The following is an 18403-nucleotide window of genomic DNA, read 5'->3' as shown; positions in this document are numbered from 1 at the left end:
TATTTATTTATTATATTATTGTAAATCATCGTCTTTCTGTTAACAACCATCTATTTTGTTTCTTCGGTTAAAGCAATTAAAACAATTTTATTTTAAAGTTTGCTGAAAATGATTAACAAATTTTTAACAAAAATTACTATACTGTTAAGGTGTTTTACTGTGTAAGTATATACATATATTTAGAAAAATAAAATAATGTTGTTTTTTATTATTTTTATTATTTTGGTTTTTCTATTATTCGTCTACTAAATGTATCTGAGTGCAACAGATGTGTTTATCTTTGGACAAGTGTCGTCGGTGCTATACTATTTTTTTAAGTAGAGCTGCTCAAAATGGTTTCTCATTAGAAAAGAAATATTTCTCGAATGACGGATTATTAGTTTTTTGTTTACTATATGTGTACTGTTTTCGACTGACCGACGCGACAGTGCGCTGTATTCACTCAAGTATAATGTATTGTTCTTTACAGAGCGATCCATTTAATGTAAGATACTCAATATCTCTTAAAATAATTTCAATTTTGTAGTTTCTTTTTTAGAAAAATGTTTGTTCACGTTATTTTACAATATTATAACATTATTATATATTTATGTTTTTTAGTATTTTCTAGAGATCTATCAACTTTTAAATCTTAAATGGTATCGTAATAAACCCTATAAACTTTATTTAGAATAATATGCTGAACATTTAGAATGGCCGATAATCAATTAGAGTTTAAAATGTAGGACGGGAGGTGGAATGCGATTAAGTAATGTGCTTTACTTTAAGGTTTAATAACTTTAAAAGTAATTATTCAAAACTGGTTATCGACTGTTTAGCAATGGAAAACCAAAAAAAAGTATTGTCTAATATTGTATGATAACATAAAGTAAAATTTTTTCAAAAATATACTTAAAAATTGTAATTATTTTCAAGGAAAATAAGTGTCTACCGTAAGACTCCTACGTTAAATGGATCACTCGGTAGACTATATAATATACAGGATTTATGCATTATCCTTATCGACGGCTCATATAATACACGTATATGACGTATTATACAAATATTATTGTTAATGATTAAAAAAAAACGTTGTTGGTCGTTTCCGTTATTAAAACATAATAACATTATATATTAAAAGTGCATGAATTCAAAAGTCGACAAATGGTACACAAATATATATATAAACCGATAAGGGAACTTCCTATAATAAAATATTTTTTAAATTTATAATACGTTTATATATATTTTTATATACATTATTAATAAAACGATAGCCGCGGGTGCAGAGTTACCATTATGTATATATATATATATATTGTATTCTGTTTAAATTTTAATATTAAAACGAATATTATGATTTATTTACATTTGGTCCAAAGTGATGTCCGGTTATTAGTCAAGTATTTATACTTTTTATTAATCTACCCGCTAAAAAAACCAAACTGTAGGAACTGAAGGTTTTTTTTTGATCTTAATATTATATGTTTTAAAAGTGGTCGTATATGGCCGCATACACTATTAAGAATGTTACTAATAACAGCTATTTGCTCTCATTCGATGTTTGTCCATGTAATGTTACGCCCAACCGATAAATTTGTATTTCCATTGATTATTTTAACGTCATTTATGCAATTGAATGATAATTGCATGCAAAAAGTAGTAACCTATTAATTTATTGGTGTAGTGGACATTTTCTGAGAGGAATGGAGAGGAGCGAGAAGGAGAAGGTAATCTTATGATAGTTGCCCATGTCAGTGTTTGTCGAACTAGATATATCTAGTTAAATGTTTTAATTAATAATTTAACGGTTATGTTACTAAAGTTAAAGGAAAAAAATTGTTGTTTAAAAGAAAAGTAGTAAACTTACATAAATTATATTTGTTGTACGTTTATAAAGTTTAAAAATTGCTATTATATTGAATAAACGTATTAAATGAAAAACTTTTTGCAATGTAATCCAGCATTTGTTTTAGATAATTATTAATTTTACTTGTAAAAAAAAACTACCTCGTGAAGATAATATTGTGATTTTGTATGTTTGCTGTGTACTTATATCAATATAATACTATTAAATACCGCTGTAATAATTTTACTTATAAAAAAAATAATAAAATGTTTTTATCTTGTTTGTATTATTTATGTATATATTATAATTAATATTTGTTTGTAATACTAGTGTATAATGGTATGATTTAATTGTATAAAATAATACATCCAACTTGTAATAAACATAATATAATACATATAATGTAATAAATGTGTGTATATATATATATATATATATATATATATGTATATATAATTTACGATTTGACACTAAACTATATAAGATATACATGTATACCTAATTACCATATTTATTATTGTTTACAATAATATGTCCATGTCTTTTTGACTGACATACCTAATGTTTTTTTTTATACTTGCTTTACGTTTAAAAAACGCACACGGAATAAAAAAATAAAAACCAGTAAAATGTTGTTAATTAAATAAACAAAATTGTGTTTTTTTTATCACAGTATTAAAAATTTATCTCAAGGACATAATTAATTTGTATGTAAAAAGTTAAATTAAAACACCGGAGGACTGAAGATTGAAATATGCTGCACGCCGTCCCGCCGGTGTGGCTGCAGCATGCAGCGTACATGATTTATATAGCCGTAGTTTGTCTTCGTTTGGACTTGAGTGTACAATAATAATAAAAATGATAATACGGATGCGACACTATTTCTACAATATAAATACATACCTATTACCGATATTATTCCGCAGTAACGCCAAGTAGAGCAATGAATAGGTACACTATTGAACGTCACGTCACCGACCTTCGAGCCATTGTGTGTTATATGCATCTTTAGAGCAATACACTACGAGGAAAACTCCGTATGAATACTTGCAAAGTATGTTAATTATTATTTAATTACGCGATGAGTGTAATAGATAAAAAAAAAAAATCATTGTAAACCAAAAACATACTATCGTTTATTGGTATAATACATGGGTTTTCATCGAGACCAGTCAACGAAGGGGATGATTTTTAAATAATAAAAATACATATATTATTTCGTTACATGAGTACGTTAATACAATATACAACAGCTGGCCATGAACAAATGTGTTTTAACAAGAAGTTAGAACCAAATCTTCAACCTCTTTAACACTAAAAAATAACTATAATATTGGCCTGATGTCCAGGTTTGAAGCTGTGTGTTGTTTATATGATTTTGAGATTAATTAAAATCAAATAATTGTTAAAAATGAAAACATATCACTCAATAAATAATAATAAATACAGTAAAAGTCTATAACCATTTGATTAAACCCAATAAAAAATATAGTTTTATCGACTTTAAATCTTTGTACATTTTCCTGGGTAGGTACCTTAATTTTAGCCCGTTTAAAAATCAGTGGTGTTTTATTTTTGATTCATTTTACTTTTCAGTTTCTTCGGTGATGATGATGATGCGACATAAAAAAATACAAAAATAATTACAGTAGATGTATAATGTGCAAAAAAATAAAAAGGTGTTCGCGGTATGTGTTCATGTCTGTGTTTGTCGACAGGTCTGAAACCATGTAGAGTCGTTTTATACGCTGTCGAAGTCGAACAACGTCGTTTAATAATAAAAACTCGGGACGACCTGCTCGATAGCGAAGACCCCGGTTGAAGACCTTCGATCCCTGACTTATAAATTTATCATACACATTACAATGGGCGCACCGAGCTAGAGAATACGGTTGAGCCGCGCAATTAACATATTTTTCGTTCAGCCAACTCTTATAACTATAACGCAGTACCAGTGTATTTTCTTAGTGCACGGATTCTAAAGAACATTCATTTAATTGCGTTTCTTCTCTGTTAATTGTAAACTGCCAATATGATGCTAGACGCGCATTAATCCTTGACACGGGACTAATAATCTCAACATATTTTCCAACAATTTTAGCGTACCTCTTGTTTTTATTTAAGTTGTGAACTCGAAATATTTTTTGTATTATTAAAACATCTCAATAATTAATAGAAAGTTTTTACAAACAAAAAATAATAATAATAATAAGCCTATAGGCTATAATTTTCAGACTCAATATAATTTCATACATAAACTGGGCTAATGTGCAACTATTTAAAACAATGTAATATACCTACATTTCTATAATTGTTTACATAAATATATTGATATATACCTATGTAACATTGGGCCGTAGTTGGACTTTGGGCCACCTCTTCCAAATTCGCCAATGACAAATTTAGCTATTTTAGTTCTCCAGAGTTGTGCAAAATCTGGATTTTTTAAACTCTGAAATTCTTAACCCAAGTATTTTAAAATAAAATATTTTAATTAAACTATAGTTTTAAATAATCAATACCCTATTTTAAAGAATTTAGATCATTAAAATCCTAAAAAAAAACTTTAGCTAAAGTACAAGTTTTGGGACATGTACTGCCCTAAAATGGTGGGCTGGAACCCTTCCAGTCTGGGTCTGCGTATTATGATTACTGGGTATAAAATAAAAGATATAAAAGTACTAATGGAAAGGTCGAAATAGATGTTTAGAGTGGATAGGTCAGCTATAGTCTATAAAAGTAATATTCTTTATAAAATGATAATGATGATGAATGATGATAATTGTTTAGTTAAGTATGATATATTATGTACTATTATTACTCTTTACAGTAAAAATAGTTATTACACTAAAAACAAATTAAACAATATGTTTTACTAACTTTCCTTTATTTTACAATAACTTGACATTTAAAATAAAAGGCAAATTTCCCCCTCTCTTCAACCATTGAAATTGTTTTCACAAGTTAATAATAAAAAATGATGATTTAAAAAAAAATGTGCACTATACATTACTTTTTAGCAATATTAAGAGGGAAGTGTGGTAAAAAATATTTAATTTCTTCATTAGCCGGTATGACGTTGAAACGAAACGATAGAAATAATCTTTTGTTGGGTACAATGTACATCCAACCGATGACTATCTCTGTAAAGCCCCAAAATTCAAACTTGTTACTTGTATGTACCATCCAAATAATAATGGAAATAATTAATCCTTTGTACGCGTACCCAGACATAATACAATAGTCAATACAAATCAGATAAATCTCAATGGCAAAGATAAAAAAATATCAATTTTTAGCACTGCCGTCGCTATTTGTTCATCGCTCTACTCGTTTTTGTCAGGTCAAAAATCCAGTTTCGTACTTTTACTGCAATTGTTTTTTTTCTGACCTTATCGTCGATGGTGATCGATCGTTGCAGACTTTTTCTCATAAATACTTAAGGTACCCCTCAGTTGTGTGTACATATAATATATTGTCATTGGTGCAAATGCTATCAATATCGGTTAGCGCCCCCATCGCCATGCGTTTATTTTATTACCTCATCGTATTGCCAGTTGAACGTTTCGCAAAAACATTCACCTTTTTCAAGCCGAGACGCCGTTTCTAAATAGTTAAAATTTGAACACTGACACCCAGTTTCACCTAAGCAGGCCGTACTAAGCGTTTTAAAAAGCTGAAAAATTAGGAAAGACAAAAACAAATTTTGCCAAAAGAAGAACGAAAACAAATTGGAAAAAATGGTGTTGATCCAACCTATACAATTTTTTATGTGTAGTTTCATTCGAGTCTTTTGTTCGATTGATATAAATTAATCTTACAAAATAATTAATTCTATGTTCTAAATTGTATCTTCTAAATTAAGCACGGTCGTTATTGGCTGACCTTTTTGACAACCCGATTGAGCACAAAAAATATAATATTCCAATTATGTGCAACATTGTCAATTCTACTGTCTGTTGTATGACTTAGGTACCTCTATGCAGGGCCGACTTCATTTAAACTTTTAGTATGTATAGTGTATACCCGTGTCCATGGACAATTATTTGTTATCTGCACATTAATTGTATTTATGTGTTTTAATTATGTATGCAGGAATTATTTACAATGAGATAAAACTAGTAGCTTCTTGATATTTTTACTAAAACCAGGGTTTTATTCCATTTTAACCTGGGTCTTAGAGTAACTTTTGAACTACTTCCCAATCGTCGAACCGTACTTGTCACGTTTTTGTGTGTTTTGCGATACAAAATAATAAAATTTAAATTGTTTTATTGGAAAGAGGAAATGAATTGGCAAGAATAAAGATGTTCGTCCCTATTTAATCCATAGTAAAACCATGCAAAGTAACTTCAGGTGTAAAAACATAGTTTACATATAATATTATAAAAATTATTTATTATATAACTCATAAAACACATAATATATGTTACATTTTCACCCAAAAATTAGTTTTAACATTTTTTGTTAATAAAAATGCAAATTTTTACCTTTATATTGGTCTGTCTTAATTTTAAGTATCATTTGTTTAGTTACTAATAATAATATGAACTGATACTGTACTAAGATATTATTATTATAAGTGTGAGTACAATGAACACTACACGGTTTCGATTTTATGTCTGCATCCGAAGAGGCATAACAATAACGATATATAGCACATCGGTAAGAGTCATACACAAGATAATAATCGTAAATTTTATATACTCTCTTCTCGGCCACCGCGGCGGTCGGTGTAAACGTCTCGTTTCCGGTGTTTAATAATATAATCTCCAAAAAAAATAAACGTCCATTAGAAATTTTTTTTAAAAATACCAACTTGCGACTTCTTTTCTGTTTGTGTGACTGTCTATGTGTGTATATTATATATACCTATATACATAATATATATATGTGTGTAAGTGTGAGTGGTGTACGAGTACATGTTTGCTCATTATCGACATCGACCCGTGAATAGAGGTGTCCGGTCAACGATTACAATATGTATAATAATAATAATATGTTCCAGGTACCTACACACATACACTAGTGCACGGGGGCCACGTCGATGAGTAGAAGGCGTAACAGGAGAAGTGTTGGATCAACACATGATAGTTGAACAAACAGCAGTTTATCACCCATCCCGTGTGCACGCCGCCGAGTGCTACTGAATATGCTAATGAAGAATTGTGTTGGAGAAATACCGCGGAATCCTTGGCGCGTTGTTTAGTTATATTGTTATTAATGCATGTATATAATTTTTTTTTATCATTTACCTACCTCGGAATTTCGTTTGGAGATATCACGACCGACACGAATTCCGGAAAAATAAAATTAATAGTTGTTATTTTGAAATTAATTACTACTCATCGAATGCCGACGGTCACTGGACGATTGTCGCTTTGAAATAGTATACAACGAAGAAACATAATGTAATAATATTAAAAAATATTAATGCCAACGAAAAAACCGCAATTGTGTGTCATTAATTAACATATTATAGAATTATTAAACTATGAACTGTGTGTAGAGAAAAAAACTGGTTTCATTATCAAAATAAAACATACAGGATTGCTCTAACGGTGGAGATTTCAATTATATCATATTATAATAACTCATTGTGTCATTTAACATATTTATTATTAATTCGATAAATATAAATAGGACACGAGTATTATATATCTACTATAATGTCCTCTATAATTATAGTAGATAACGAAAAGTCTGTCTTTCTCATTCATTAGGTTTCCAGGAATAAGGTGAAAATATTATACAATACTTATTTCCCAAAATATAACTAGCTATTTCCTTTTGTTTTACTTAAATCTACATGGAAATAATTAGCATGTACAGTGAAAACTTTCGGTGCTATCCAAACGGCTCCCATCCATTGTTTGTTTTTCCCCAAACGGCTCCCGTCGAAAAAGGTTTCACGAGTAGGTAAATTCCCAACCGGCTCCGGTATTCGGTACTACGCATATATTATCAAGTCTCTTTAACTTAAACTTCAATTTAAACTTGTAACCTCCTCCTAGACTGTAGCCTACAAACCTAGGATATTTTTAGTTAGCGGAGCGAAGCGACGGCGCCGAGCGGTTGTAGCGAGCGAGTGCCAAAACACTCGGAGACTTGCAGTCCTTATTAGTTATCAATACGAATTCCGAATTTGGTAAAAGTGGTAGCAACCCCTATTAAATCTATTACAATTTTTGAAAAAATGATTGAACATTTTTCGTTTTCTTTCCATAAAAAACTCGTTGACGAGAAGGAAATTGTGTTGTAAAAAACCGGAGCCGTTTGGGAATTTAACTTTTTGTAAAACGAGAGCCGTTTAGAAAAAATGGGAGCCGAATGGGCTACGTTCAAAACTTTTGTAAAGTAAGTGTATACAATAATACCCTATTTTAAAAAAAGTATTGTTTTTATTCACCTCTCATATACTAGTTAAATACAAATTTTACTGACATATATTTCTAGGAAGTGTTTGATGTATCCATTAGGAATGCTAATGAAATAACAATAAAATTCGTTGTGTATGTTAAATTTAAGAAATTATGTAGAAATAAAAGATAATAAGTATTCTAAATACGATTCTGTTCGGTCATCGAGAAAGACGTTCCCTCAAATCAATCAAGTTGTCGTTATACGGTAATAATAATACAATGATAAAACGGTACAAAACAACAGACACTAGACAGCCGATTTCAAAATTACAATATGAGTAAGTGATAAATGTGGCTTAGGTCAAAAGGATTATTTTCACCTTTTTTAGTTCTTTACAAATGCATAAGATGTAATGCTGATGTTTCTCGTAGACTGTGTATTAAATTTTGTCCAACAAAACTTTGCATAACTCTTTTCATATTTTGTCCTGGAAGTGCTATTTGTTACACACTATAAAGATGTTGAAATGTAAGCAATTGTCAACAATTGAAAAACTAAATACTCGGATACAAATTAAAAGATGAATTTTTAAAATAGTAAGGACTACTTGAAATGTTCATACAGTCGTATACTGCGCGTTATTTTCAGTTTTGTAATTCTAATATTGAGTCATACATGCTATGTGTGTACAAAACATAAACAATATTAGCTTCGGTCTTTTAGCAATAACTCATGAAAAAAATAAAAGTATAGTCGTAAAAGTTATTGATGCCACAAAGCATTAAATACAACCTTATAAATACATAATATACGATTTGTCAAAATGTATTTTATTTATTTATGTTATCTGCACTCGAAAATTAAATATTAATTCAGGTATTTCTACGCTTTACGCTTACATTATATTACAATTAAAAGCCTAGGATAATTTACTGTCATAACTATAAGCTAAATAACATCACGTTAATTAAAACATGATAAAAAAAAGAACACTATAATTTAATAATTAAGGCCGTCAACCGCCACTAACGGTCAATGGCGTCCGCTCCTTGTTGATCTTAGTCAGATTTACTATTGTGGTTACTCCTATAATCGCTAAGAAAAAAAAAATGAAAACATACACACGGATTGAATGTAAATTAATTAGGTAGGTAATTAATAATTGATCGTAAAACAATATAACATGAGTGCTCAGTGCTCTCTAAGAGAATTATAAAAAAAAACTTACCTTATAGCTATACGTAGATTCAACTAAGATGTATATTATTCTACCCTAAAATATAATAAACAAAGTATATAAAATCTCAATCCCATATCAAAAACGCAAAGAAAAATGTACATTGTATAATCATATAATATTAATTTGTATTCATAAATAATGATTACTAATCATAAAGTAAATATGACAAAAAGTAAATTACTAGAAGTTTATTTTATTAAAACTATTTTTTAATGTTGATTCATTATAGAACAAATATTTATATATTTTATTATAAAATTACACAATTCAGTGATCAAAATACTTTAAAGTTTTAAATATACAAGAAAAAATACAATTATTTAACGTTTCCAATGTTCTATAATAATAGTATGTAGTATGTACACTAAATATGAAGTAAAAAATACAGATTGCAATTTTAAATAGGTACTTGTTTTTGATTAAGTTAGTTTGCCTAATTATTAAAAAGTATAAAACTTGTTGTTGCTTTCTATCAGATTGTTAAATGGCTTCTTCGTCTATAAAGACCGCAATTTATAAAAGAGCGGCTATAAATAGCATCTCTGTGAGAAGTTATAGGTATATGATGAGCTAGCCTATAATATTGAAAGGATAGTTCAACATAGAAAATGAGAATCCTATAAATAACCAACATCAGGCTGTAATATATTAAATGGCACCCTACCGAGTGACTCAGAATAAGGTAAAAACAAACGTTTTACTTGCACGATTATGGATAGTCCATACTTTTAAAAACATTGAAAATAAAAATAACACATTTGAATCGTGAGCTACCGGCAAAATCCGGGTTAATTTATAATTCAGAAGACAGAAGTCCAGTGGTCAATACTCCTTAGCGGGACACGAAATCCTATGATATTTAACTTTCATATTATAACAAAAATTAGGAAACCTTTTTTCGCCACGTTGTTTGGATAAAGCCATTCAACCATAATGCTATAAGCTGTATGTAACATGTTACAGACACCATAGTCTATGATATAAAACGCTCGTTTTTCGACGGTCCTCCTGCGAACTGGTATGAATTGTTATGGGTTTACAAGGGGCTATGACGATTGACGATAGAGCTCTCAGGAATTCGGATTAAGGTCTGCTACGCTATGTATCGGTCTTGTTGTAAATTCACACAGGAATTAATGAGAATTTTAACGGTCGCTTTGCCGGTACAAATGTTGTGAATTGTAATGTTCGTTCAAACGGTCGAGGCGCGGTGGTGATAATAATTAAAAGAATAACGCATAGTCCACTCTTTCTGGACAACAAGCTGTGTTTATGGCACCACCATGATCGCTGAAGTACACATTCACATTATTACGATACCACAATATACCACAACACACACTATTGTCGCCCTGCGATAACAAGAATAGCGAGTGCGCTATATTATTGTATAGTAATAGAACTTGGCGAATAGAGGAGAAACATGCAACTCCATTAGCATTAATTTACTACAAACCCGATCCAGATATACGTTCGGTCAATTTGTACTACTTCTTCGCCTCCGGTTCCCGTCTCGTCTCCCCCACCTCCCCACCCATCCCGCTGATATGTATTGTCGACCGCAACAAACCAGTAAGATGACAACAGCTGTTACAAGTGCCAGCACGAAGAAATCACCGACGACGCGGCAATAACGTTGTAAACTATATTGTAATATGTAAACTCGGTATTATTTACTAGTTATGTATATTAGAAGATAAAAGTATGAAACCCAATAACAGTTACATTAAGGGCTATTTTGAAATATGGAATGCATAATAAGGGATTTACTTATTTGAAAAAGTGTTTTTTTACTACAATCCTTGGAACTATAATTCAAAGAATTAAAGAAAACATAAGCGCTTTCTTTTTTTCTCTACAAACCGCTGCCTCAATAAGAACATTTCTAACGCGAATTTTGGAAAGCATTGTTACATTAAAACTTCAATTTGCTCATTTTTTTACTTCGACCTTAGACTAACTACAGCTTCGAAAAAACTAACACGTGGAATCGAACTTTATAAGCCATATTGATATTCGATAATAGCCTCAAACCTTAATTTCACCAAACTTTCTCTTCCCTCCTCCCCCCATTTCCCATAGGAGGTGGAAGATTTTTCGTAATCGTGCATTATTTAGCCATTTAGGATGAATATGGCGCACCAACATCTTTACTATTATCGACAAGAGAAAAATGAAAATGCTAGCGTTCTAATAAAAAATGTATTGAAAAAAAGACTACTGAAAAAGGTTTTTTTTAGCTATATAATTTACTTGTCAATGTTTTTCTTATAAGTGACACATTTCGTTTAATAATAGTTTTATCATTCGAATAATAAAAAAAAACTATGCCAGTTTTCTAATAATAAAATAATTGGATACTATGCTAATTTTATATACGTAAGTACGAATTATTTTTAACACTAAAAACAAACTGTTTGGTCGTAAACTTTTTAAGTAGTTCTAAATTTTATATTATTACTTGTGTACTACAAAAAATAAAAATAAATAATTATTTGTTGAATCGGTGGAAATTCTTAAGATTTTGGCAACTTTTCAAATTCAAAATGTACATTCCCACCAATTTCTACATATATTTTAACGTTTTATTTTTAATCACTTAACACTATTTTTTAAGGAGAATGGAAATATGCTACAGCGTTAACATTAGTGTGCCATTTTAACAAAATATGTGTAAATTATTAAAAATTAAATAATATTGAAGTGGAGGGGAGCGTCGGGTGTTTTGTGTGACAGGATGATGCCTATAAGATTGAAATGTAAATTGTATAGTGAAGCCAGCAATGTTATATGGGTTGGGATGTTGGGCAGCAGATAAGAAAACTAAACAGAGAATGAGTGTAGCGGTGATGAGAATATTAAGATGGATGGGAGGGTATAATAAGAAATTAATACATAAGGAGGAGTCTAGGAGTTGCATCAACTGTGGAGAAAATGAAAGAGAATACTTTGAGATGGTTTCATCATGTTATGAGAAGAGATGAAGTAGAGGCAGTGAGAGGTGTCATGAAGATGAATGTAGAAGCAAAACAAGGAAGGGAAAGACCGAAGAAAAGATGGATGGACGGAATAGAGAGTGATATGAGGATAGCTGGGGTGATTGAACGAGATGTAGAAGACCGAGTTCTATGGAGGTGTAAGACTACAAAAATTTTAATATTTTGTAGGGTGACCGACCCCATGTATTCGGGAGTGGGTCATTCCACGTGAAAACACCAAATGGGTGGGTGACTATACTTCAAAAATGTTTGAAATTTTTATCATACATTCTTTATAGGTCCTCAATAATTTAATAATAATTTAAAAAATTTTTTTGGACCTGAGTAGTTTAATTTTTCAAAAAAATTATCCAAAAACACCTTATGTTCCCGACTCTGTAATTTAACCGCCGATAGTGGTATAGACATGTAACCTGCACAGTTAATGAACTGCACTACCTACTTTAATGACCCACAACAAAAATTTGACTGAACGAAAATTTTCCAAATTCATACAATACTTACTTATAAGTGAGTAGAACATCTGGTAAAAGTTTGGTGATGAAGAAATTATTTTGACACCAGAAATAAGGTTATAATTTTTTTTTTATCATTTTTTGTTGTCAACAGTGATTTGACTCTTTGGGAATGTACCTAAAAGTATGTGTTTTCTTACGATAAATCTCAAAACCTAAATTATTGTCTATTCCTTAATTAAAAAATGAAAGAAAGGCAACTTATGAAAAATAATTCAATTTAATAATTTTTCGTAAGTTAATGTAATAGAAGAATGATGAGAATTTATGTCTCGAATAAAAACATCAATATTTAAATCTACGATATATTACAATATAATCTTCCAATTTTTTTTATGTTTATGTGAAATTTTGTATTCATCGTTAATAATATTGAAACGCGGTAAAAACAGTTTTTTGTTGTTTAAGTTAATATTTATTGAATATCTTGTTTAACAGATAAAATGGTTTATAGTATGTCGTGTTAAGATTTTAGAACCTACAAAAAAAAAAAAAATTATGTATAAAATATGTAAACGGCAGTTACCAATGCTACCGGATAATGGAGTCAAACTGAATGTTATTTAAAATTTGTAAGAGGGGGAAAAAGCAAATTTATGTGTTTATAATAAAGCCATAAAAATGATTTACTTGCTTAGCGTTTGGTGCTAATTATAATAAAATAAGTGTTTATATCATACCGTCACCACGCCTTCGCATAAACTGTATCTTCGAACGGGTTAGTTTTTGTCATATTAGGTGTAGTTCTAATACACCAAAAGTACATCAAAACAATTTAACAAAACGTATTAAAATATATATTTTTAACTGTAACATGGGGATAACATAGGGACGCTTTTTAGGAAGAGATCTTGTGGTTACAATGATCTATAATTGCAAAGTAATTTATGGAATTTGAAGGACAATATTTTGAATTCAATTATTCTATAATGTTATATTCTATAACTCCGTGGAATTAGGTAGTCCTTGAACGTTACTTGTCGAGGTTTGCATCAGTGTCACACTGTCAAGATAATTTTAATTTGTCATGTATGACGGGCATCGCGGTATATTGCGGTATCATCAGCAAAGAGAGCTAGGTCAGTACTATCAAACTGCGGGATATCAAAAGTGTAAGAGTCGAACAGAGTATCAGAAAAGCAGATATCATCCAATGAGATCAGTCTCCGCAAGATTAATGATTTTATTGTTCTAAAAATAAATACATTGACACGTGCGAGATTGTCACACTAAGATTTAGCATTTAGGTACACACGTTAAGGTACAGACTTCGACTTAGTATCGTACCTTTTTTAAGAACTGCTTATACCTAACAAAACAGTGTGTCTCATAAGCAGAGGAAGAGGTATTAGGGACAATTTTGTCTTCCATTTCCAAAACAAACAAAGTGCATACTATTTGTTGATTGCATGGAATTGTAGGTAATTTAATGAGTTATCTAGTATTGTAAATAGGTACAACAATTGTTATAACCTTAAAATGTTACTAGACTAGAACGTTGGTGTATAACTTTTAGGTCTAATCATTATCTATGAGTCTTCTGTCTTACACTGTTGCCTGTTAGTATTGTGATACTCGGTTTTAAATATTGTGGATGGGGTAATATCGGTATTCGCTGCTATGTGGTTTCCGGGGATTTCTCGCGTTGTCCCACCACAGGATGGGTATTACATAAAGTTGTTAAATAATTATAGTAAAGAACACATATTTATTATTACTATGATATGATATCGACTGGTCACGAAACGCCGCCGCCGCCGGTATGTGTCCCGTCCCATTGCTCCGGATGTGCCTGCACGCCTCCCCAATTGACCTGAGCGACCTCTTTTTTATCTGCTCTCATACATCTCGGCGCTGCTATTGTTTTGACAAATACTCGTGTGCGCCTCATCCACCGACGATAATCGGCGTCTCTCCCGTAACGGGGGGTATAGTCATTAGCGTCGACGGTGTCCTCGTCGTCGTACTACCATTAATATGATATAAATGTGTATTTACCGGGTATGTACACCGCAGGCAGGTATAACATCACCCGGGTTAGATAGACGTTGTAGCGGGCGCACGCGCTACAGTCATTCACGTGAACGGGAATAATATAATATTACATTACGTTCGGTCGTCGTTTATATGTTAAATATTACTCGGTCGGGCCTCTCGCTATATTACAGTCTATACCCAGATATAATATGTGCCTATGAATACTCATATCTCCTTCACCGGTCGTTCCTTCTTCTTGTCCTCCTCGCCATCCCCACTCGCCGGACGTGGCGCGCGCGCGACCAGTCGGTTTCATTCATGACTATCTCTTACGGCGGCGGCTGCACTGCAACCTGCAGCTCCTATATTATAGCGTGTATATAGTGGTACGTGTGCCCAGGCCGCCGCCCGTGACCTACGACCCCGGACACCATTAGAAAACCGACGACGTGCGCCCGCTGCCCGCGCAAGAAAGTCGCTTATTGCTCATTATTGCGCACCGGAAACGACAACGTTATTATAATGTACACATAATATTTTTGTTTATATATACATATATGTGTACAGGTGTTTCTACAGGTACACTAGAGCTGTTCTCCGAATAACTTTGGGTCCGACAGTTTCCAGCTTCTTCTGTACTTAAGGTGGACATACACGTATATTATTAGATACACAGCGGCCAAAGAGCCCGTGTTCAATAAGAGTCCCCCCATGATCTATACATCCAAAACCCAAGTCCAAACCGTATGTTTACTGAAGAATATGCCCAAAATGCATTATCATGCAAGACCGTAGAGTTTTAGCCGCATGGAATAGTGCAATGATATTATACGTACATATTATACGGCGTTGGTGCGTAAGCAATAAGTGCGTTTAAAAATTATAAGAAAATGTGTAGAATCCAAGTATATACTAAACGCCCTACTTGCATGTACCTATATAATAGACCACTTCAAATTACTTACTGATATGGCGTTATTAAACACCCGGAGGCGGCCTATTCGGGATCGGAGTAGCGGATGCATGGCCGGTACAAATCATATGTTATAGACAGATCGATCATCCAAGTAATAATTACAAAACAGATTTATGACAAACACCAAAACGCGTTAACGTGACAGGAATTTTCTCGCCCATATTGGATTTATGGCCCTAGACTAAACTCAGAATTTCCAAGAAGAGTATATTATAGTACAAGAAATAAGTCACATTTTAACATGTTTTCAAAACTACATAATAGATGTTTAAAACCCTAAAAAGTGTTAGTTCACAAGACTTTTATGAATTATAAAAATTAGCATCCCATCATTATATTAGCTCTATAGCCTTCAAGTTATAGTGGTTATTAATATTGAATTCTATTGATTTCGATGAAGTAATTATATCATGTAAATGAACAAGGGCAGCTTTAATGTATTTTTCCATTATAACTTATTATTATTATATAACAAAAAATCTTAGCATAGTTAATTTTTTTAATATTAAGTGCGAGCTGCGGATGTTGCATTTTTTATTTATGTAAATATGATAAAAAAAATATATAATATACTTTATAACAAGCCGTAATGCGACGACCATCTGGTTTTTAATTTATTTTCCTGTAACACACATTGTATACATATTGTTTAATAATTGCATCGTAGTCCGAACAATGTAATATGCACACACCAAGCGTTTGTGTATGTGTATACATATACTTGTATTGGTACTAGTCGTCCAGTGTGTGGATGTGTGTATGCCTTTAAGGCTTATCAAGACTGGAAGAGAACGAGAAAAAGAGAGAGACCGGTCGTTCAAGAGATGAAAAAGAACTTCCGTTCGGATTTATCGTTCGCGCCAACTTTAGTAATAACAGTAAGTGCTGCCCGGTGCCGGTCTTAACAATATATAATCCCTCTGCACCCATGTAGGTCTCGGGCAAGTTGATTTTTTTTTTTATATTAATTTTAACAAACATACCGTTCTACAGGTGTGTGTTATGTGTATGGTTGACCTTTTGGGTATAATTTAAATATGGCCGGATACTCGAAAACGCTAGAATTTATGTTCGGCCAGTACGCAGCTTCGTTAAGGTACACATATTATACACCATTCTATTATTCTTTGTGTAATGTCTATTATAGTACTCACTAGTATTGTGATGTAATTTTCATCATTTTTATTGAAAAACTAATGAATGCAGTAAAACGTGTACGCAGTTTATTATTACATTTATAACATACTATTATACACCTTGACCGTAACATTATCAACGCGCTTGAAAGAAAAATTTGTTTACATATTATTATTTTTTTTTATAGTTTATTTGGTACGTTTGTTGATTTTTTTACTTTTTTAGTTGAATCGTAAACGGATACCTGGCATGATTTAATAAAAAGAATAACCTACAAAAAAACAACGAGAAAATATTGTTTGTCTAATTATTACGGTCTTATTATTTATATTAATCCGCTGCAAGCATAGTGTACACGCAGTGTTAATCGATATCAATGCAATAACGAACGAGTTATTTAATGCAGAATGAGTAAAGTTAATGTTCTTGACAACTGCACTGTCTTGCTTAAAGAGTTCAATAATATTGTATTCTAATTTCAAAGATTGGAGGGTATACAAAAAATATATTTTCGAATTTTTGAATTGGCATGATAACCTAAAGTTTGTGCTTGAAATCTAATTCACTGATATAAATACACCAAATCATTTAAACGGTGCCAGAGGTAAAAAAACCAAAAGTCACTTTTCTCAAAACGGCGATTTTTGTGTCGTAAAATTAGTTTTGACGTACTGCAATTAAAAACACGTTTTTGATCCTTCCTGTAACATTTTAAGACATTTTTTAAACATGTTTTTCTTTATGTTGAGAAAAGTGATTTTTCTGGAATTTTTCAAGTACCCTACATTTATGCTCATATACCCTCAGTCAGTAACGGTTTCATTATTTCTGTCGAGTCTTTATTGTATAAAAGTAAATTAAGTACGTTTAAAACACGTTTGAAGCATTATACATTCGGCTGTATAGGCAATTATTTCTGTTTACCGTGACCAGTGATGTATTGATTACCTCAATCCTCGTGTATACTTGTCTAATAGTTCTTCCTTGCTTTTTTCCCGTTGATGACGCAGGTCCATCGCGCGTGAATGTCGCTTGCTAATTTGTTATGAAATCCATCCTTACGAGTTATAATAATTACATACATAACATGACATAGCCTATCGTGGACACACTGTTGGCCAAAACGAATTGACTTACTAATTACTATATTAATCGTATTTTCTGAATAGATACAACCAAGTAACGTTCGGTTTGTATAGGTTAGGCTTTAGCATTTTAACGTCCTTAAGTCTCACCTTGTATCTTATCATATTCATGCTAAATAAGGTTTTAATGAATAGCACCGAATCAAAACTTTAAGTCTTACCCAAATTTTGTAGATATGTATGTTTGTTTGGTCTGTTAAATTAATGGTAACGCGGTTGAGCT

The sequence above is a fragment of the Adelges cooleyi genome, unplaced genomic scaffold, assembly GCF_023614345.1.
Source record: "Adelges cooleyi isolate 19-005CV unplaced genomic scaffold, UGA_ACOO_1.1 ACOO_flye_CR_arks_rails_tigmint_CR_PRNA_2, whole genome shotgun sequence".
In the NCBI taxonomy this organism is placed as follows: domain Eukaryota; kingdom Metazoa; phylum Arthropoda; class Insecta; order Hemiptera; family Adelgidae; genus Adelges; species Adelges cooleyi.
Note: the sequence above shows the minus strand (reverse complement) of the source record.